A 6,236-nucleotide genomic window follows, 5' to 3' on the forward strand; every position below is an offset into this window, starting at 1 on the left:
AAGCTGACTGGGTTAGTGCCCTGGCCAAGAAGGGCGCACATGTCAGCCTTTCCAGGCAGAGGGAAGCTGGGGAGTAGACTGCAGTCGACACATTAACTGCCTGAATAATCTTTAATCTTTACTAAAATTGTCCTTTCCTGCCTTCACAAGAGACCTGCTCACATGTTGCAGAGAATGCATGTAGAATGAACAACCTCTACAGCTGTTCGTCAGACAGAGCCAACCTGCATCCACTTTCCAAATGAAACTGGGGACCAATTACTGGATATATGTGAGGTTTCAGTCACACATACGCATGATGCATATAACATGAGAATTCACTGGTGTCTGGACTGCAATGGCTTTGGTCGCCCCAGTGAATAACCAGGGCTCAAGATGGACAGGGGGAATTGGAATTCTCCGGGACCTCTCGGCAGCTTCTGATACCATCAGTAATTATACCCTTCTGGACAGCCATTTGGGGTCGGGACTGGAGACACTGTGGTTTGCTGTGGTTAGAGGGCTAACAAACTGAAACGTAACCCCGGCAAGATGGGAGGTGCTACTGGTGTGTGCGCAGTGGGGTGTGTGTGTGTGTGTGTGTTTCCAAGAGATGCTCCATCCCTGCACTGTGACGAGGCCTTTAAAAAGGGCAAGGAGGGCCCTGGCCTGTGTCGGCCAGGTCAGCCCAACCTCATCAGATCTCGGGATCTAAGCAGGGCTGGCCCTGGCTAGTATTTGGATGGGAGACCTCCGAGGAATACCAGGGTCATGAAGGTGCCGCTGAACTCGAACTTTGTTCTAGGGCAGAATTAACATACTTCAAATGAATGCAATTTCACATATGATTTCTGTCTGGAGAGGTCTCCCAAAGATTTTTCTCAAAAATCGATTCCCTACTCTGCCCTGACCTGGGTAGCCCAGGCAAACACGATCTCGTCAGATCTCAGAAACTCAGCAGGGACAACCCCGGGAAGTACTTGGATGGGAGACCTCCGAGGAATACCAGGGTCGGGATGCAGGGGCAGGGCAATAGAGCCACCTCGCTGAATGTCCAAGCCCCAGTTGGGGTCGCCAGAAGTCAACCACAACTTCCAGGCACGCACCCCCCCCCTCAAAAAAAAAAAAACACCCTGATTCCCTATTTTGTAAGTTTATCTGGGATCCCTCGGGCAGGCCTAGGATTGCGCATAAAAAGCTTCAACTACCAGTCAAAGAAGGGGGCTTTAATCTCCCTAATCTGCACCAATATCACTTAGCCTTCCTGCCCTCTAACGTGAAATACTGGACTCCTGAGCAAGAGAGACCCAAAAAGGCTCATCTAGAAATCACCCAGCTCGATCCCATATGTAAGTGGGCGGCCCTGGGCTGTATCCACTTAAATCACCCCTGGTGCATTATCCCGTAACTGAGGCTAATGTGTTGGCCTGGCAGACAGCTGGCCTCCAACCCATTCACACACGAGAAGCTAACTATTTGGAAATATCCTAAAACAGGGAACAGGTTTTTTTGGAAACACTGGATGTCTAACGGCCTTGTAAAGACTAAATAAAGCTTATGATTTCTACGAGGGCCTAAACTATAAGTCCAAACTTTCTTTGTAACCATGAATTTGTTTTGTCTCTGTGTTGGAAAAAACACCAGTTAGAAAATGCTGTTTTCTGTTGCAACAGCTGGATGCAGTCGTGTAAGACAGGTCATGGTGACCTTTTCATGTTGCAGTATATGTTTAATATCCAGGAACTTTTGGCTATACCTGGAAATACGAACTTGGTAATCATTACCTGGTAATGATTGCAATATTGTCCGTGATAATCACTGCCAAAAGTTGTGAAAAACAAGAATTGTTCACAGAGACTTCTGGCAGTGATTTAGTGAAGGAGTCTAAATATGGAGAATGCCTTTTAAAAGATTTAAATCGTATACCTTTAGCTACCCTAGCTACGCTAAACCTTATGGGATGAAGAGGTTGTGGAACAGAAGAAACCTGAAGCAGTGTGGAACCTGATTAAGATATAGGATATTGATCTGTTTTAACTGATGCCTGTTGGTGCTGTACCAGTAGCTGATTACTTCACCAGTTTTTTTCTAGCTGATTTTGCACATTAATTAGTTAATTATCATATGGCACTGTGTGTAATATAGCCAAGAGAGCCTAAGATTGTCTGGCAACCAGAAGTTCTAGCTCTTTAGCGTTATGCACCACTCGGTGGCGAGCTAGACCTGGTTTTTAAGGCAAGAGACTTTTCAGAGGTGGTTGGCCATCGCTTGCCTCTGTGTCACAACCCGGATATTCCTTGGAGGTCGCCCTTCCACGCACTAGCGAACGCCTTTGACAGCGAATCGAAACATCTGCAGAAAAGTTGGATAAACTGCTTTTCGACAGAGGCGAAGAATTTAGATGGGCCTTCTTAGCTTGCTTTATCAGATGTAACACCTACGCATCTTAAAAAAGACCTAATGGGGGATTCTGCGGCTGAGTTCAGCTAAGGAGGCTTCAACTCTCCAAGGTCTGAGTTCGGTGCAGTTCCTTAGCTTGGCTTTGAATTAGATTATTTGTCACCCAGTCAGTGAGAGTTGCAGTAGCAAGGGAAGTGGGCAGAACATCAAGGGAGGGGAGGAAAAGGAGTGTGGCTGGACCAGAGATCCAGAGAGTCTGAGCTGCTTTCTCACTCCCACGTGGGCTGCAAAGGGGCTTTTGAGACCATTTCCACATGAGGACAAAGTGAATGTTTGGGGCAGAATTTGAGGACAGAATAGTCTGGACTACTAAAACTTGACCAGGAGAGTCTACTAGACCTGGGAAGGAGCCCCCGGAGGAGTTCCCAGATATTTGTGAGTCCCTCTTACAGACCTACCTGCTGATCCTTCTTCTTCATCGCAGCCAGGGACAAATAGCTCTTCCTCTTTCTCCAGCCAGGATATGAGGTCAGGTTTGGAAATCCCAGGTCCTTTTTCAGGAGGAAATGAAAGCACAGTTATGAGTCATCTGTGTACACGTGAAAGCCACCTTGAATCTGCCCCTTCACACCTAAGATAGCTGGACCGAGCTCATTCGTCTGGCAATGGCAAATATACACCCAGTGGCTTTCCAGTTAGGAACTACCTGTAAGTCACGGAAGACAACCCCCCACCCCCCAGAAACCTGGCTTCAGAGCCCCCCCCCTGGATCCCAGGGCCATCTGAAGTCACAGGTCTGTTAACACCCCACAGCCAATGAAATCCTATTCCAAAAGGCAGGGACCTTTGTTTCCACAGGAACGCCTCCACTCCTTAATCGACAACCCGTGGCTCTCCTGTGCCCCCTATGCCTATGCAGTCTACGAGTAATGACCCACGTTTGGTCCCTAACAAGACAATACCAAAGCATTCCATGCCTCTCAAAAACATTCCATGCGATGCAGATAGGCCCAGAAACCTCATCAAAGATTCATCGCCTTCCCCACTAAGAATCCAACAGTGATCATATTCATCATTCCACCCACTCCAGAAGGGGCTGTGGCCCGTGGTATCGGTCGCTCGGATGGCCCACAAGAGGCCCTGATACTTCCTCTTTACAATCGCATGGTGGCAGTCAAGGAAAAAGACACACAAAGGGCTCCCCACCCCCCACCATTTCCTGCTTGTTATTTTCCGTAGGCAACCATAAGAACACAAGGGAAGCCAATGCTGGATCAGGCCAATGGCCCATCCAGCCCAACATTCTGTCACACAGTGGCCAAAAAGACCAGGTGCCATCAGGAGGTCCAGCAGTGGGGCCAGGACACTAGAAGCCCTCCCACTGTTGCCCCCACACACACGCACCAAGAATAATCTTCCACCACTTACATGGTACAACACACCTTCTTTAGGACAGCAGAAAAGAGCAACAGTCCAGTGGCCCTCCAAAGACTAACAACATTTGTGGCAGGGCAGGAGCTTTCATGCGTCGCTGCTCACTTCTTCAGATACTGGGATTAACAAAAGCTCATACCTTGCCCCAAATCTCGCTAGTCTTTAAGGTGCTGTAGGACTCTTGCTCTTTCCTACTACTACGGACAGACTAACATGGCTACAGCCATGTTGATCTATCTACTTTAGGACAGGCAAGCATATGACTCGGTTTCCCCAGTTCTGTTTTCCTTCCACAGGACATACCCACACACTCATCTTTCCTTCCACACCCTCAGTTCGTAACTCTCTAGCCCCTTTGCAGACACAGGTCAAGGAAGCCCCAGACTGGAGGGAAACAACACCTGCCCTGACTGATCCACCCTCTGCAAAGGGAGCATCCCTGGGCACCAGCATCTCCTCATGTCCTCTTGTTTGGTGCTCCATTCGCCACAAGGAGAAACCGGGACTCCAGCCAGGTCTATCTACAGGATCACAGAGCTTAGGCATCATCACTCCCCAGAGTATGGAGGGACGAGTCAAGGGAAAACGAACTCCTTACCAAAAAGAGAGGCCACGTTCCCAAAGTTCTCCAGCATGACTTCCTTGTACAGGGCTCTCTGGGCTGGGCACAGCAGGGCCCACTCCCCCTGGGTGAAATACACGGCCACCTCTTCAAAGGACACCCCAGCCTGGAAGAAGGAGGAAGCATTTCTTAATCAGTGGGAAACTGGTCCATGGGGGGGGAAAACCCAAACAGCAAGATGATTCTTGAAGAGGAGCACAAAGATCAGAGCCCTTACACTTCCCCTTCCCAGCTCTCCTTGGGGCATCTTATTTATTTATTATTAGTTTTTTGTATTTATATCTTGCCCATCCCACAAAAGGGCTCAGGGCGGGTAACATCATGTTACAATAAATAGAATTAAACATTTCAAACAAAGTATAAACATTAAAATTAGTGCTTACAGCCAGAGGGGCAGCCAGCCTGCCACCTGCTCTGGCTTCCTGACTGAGGTCAGAAGAACATAGGAAGAGCCCTGCTGGATCACACCACTGGTCCATCTAGTCCCGCCTCCTGTCTCACACAGCGACCAACCAGTCCCTCTGGAGGGCCAACAACAGGGCAGAGAGGCCTGAGGCCTTCATAAAAACACAAGAAGAGCCCTGCTGGATCAGACCAGTGGTCCATCTAGTCCCGCCTCCTGTCTCACACAGCGACCAACTAGTCCCTCTGGAGGGCCAACAACAGGGCAGAGAGGCCGAGGCCTTCATAAGAACATAGGAAGAGCCCTGCTGGATCAGACCAGTGTTCCATCTAGTCCCACATCCTGTCTCACACAGCGACCAACAAGTTCCTCTGGATGGCCAACAACAGGGCAGAGAGGCCTGAGGCCTTCATAAGAACGCAAGAAGAGCCCTGCTGGATCAGACCAGTGGTCCATCTAGTCCAGCACCCTGTCTCACACAGTAACCAACCAGTTCCTCTGGAGGGCCATCTAGAGGGCATGGAGGCCTGAGGCCTTCCCCTGATGTTGCCTCTCCTGGCTCTGTGGTTCAGGGGATCTGTGCCTCTGAATATGGAGGCTCCCCTCAGTCACCATGGCCAGTAGCCATTGGGCTCCTCCTTCCCCCATCACAGACCTGTGCCCCACCACTAAAACGGAGGCCCTTCTGGAGTGAGGAGCTCTGAGCACACAAAAGTATGTTGGTATCTGGCCGATGGGAGCCAGAATGGCTGATCATCTCCTGTTGAGAACAGAATGGGTCTGGGGAGCTGATTCTTAGTGGCAAGCAGTATTCCCTCTGAGCTGAGTCAGTGTGAGCTAGCTCACAGGTCTTTAGCCTCCGGCTCACAGATTTTTGTCTTAGTTCAGGAAGGAGGGCTCCAGAGCAAACTCATTTATGCAGTAGCCAAATTGCTCGCTCACGCCTTTAATGCCAGTTGCTCACAAAGTAGAATTTTTGCTCACAAAACTCCACGGCTTAGAGGGAGCACTGGCGGGAAGAGGAGCAGATCGGTTGAGGCAACAGGCCAGAGGTGTCACGTCCAGTTCTTAGGGAAAGATCATTGACAAAAACTGCACTGCAAAACTGCATCTCAAAATCCCCACAGACCCTACATTTCTGATCCCTTGCCCCTCCTCTTTCAGGTAACAACAGAGGTGTCATGTGGTTCATCTCAAAGAACATTTCATCCTTCAATAAAAGCAGCACTGGATACAAACACTAAAAGCAGCACTGGATATGTGTTAGGGCCTTCTCCTCCCATTACCCACCTGCCATTTGTTTGAGGGGACCTTAAAGGTGTTCAGAGTTCTGCAGGGAATTACAAAATATCTTGAAAGGAATTTGAAAAAAATTAATATTGACAAATCTCACTTTTC

At 49.1% G+C, this 6,236-nt stretch overlaps 1 pseudogene; it reads right to left on the minus strand.

The window, feature by feature from the left end:
- The window catches only part of LOC107122911, a 12,599-nt pseudogene that overhangs the window by 3,544 nt on the left and 2,819 nt on the right, over nt 1-6,236 (minus strand).

The sequence above is a fragment of the Gekko japonicus genome, unplaced genomic scaffold (assembly GCF_001447785.1).
Source record: "Gekko japonicus isolate JY-2015 unplaced genomic scaffold, Gekko_japonicus_V1.1 scaffold7531, whole genome shotgun sequence".
Classification (NCBI taxonomy): Eukaryota; Metazoa; Chordata; class Lepidosauria; order Squamata; family Gekkonidae; genus Gekko; species Gekko japonicus.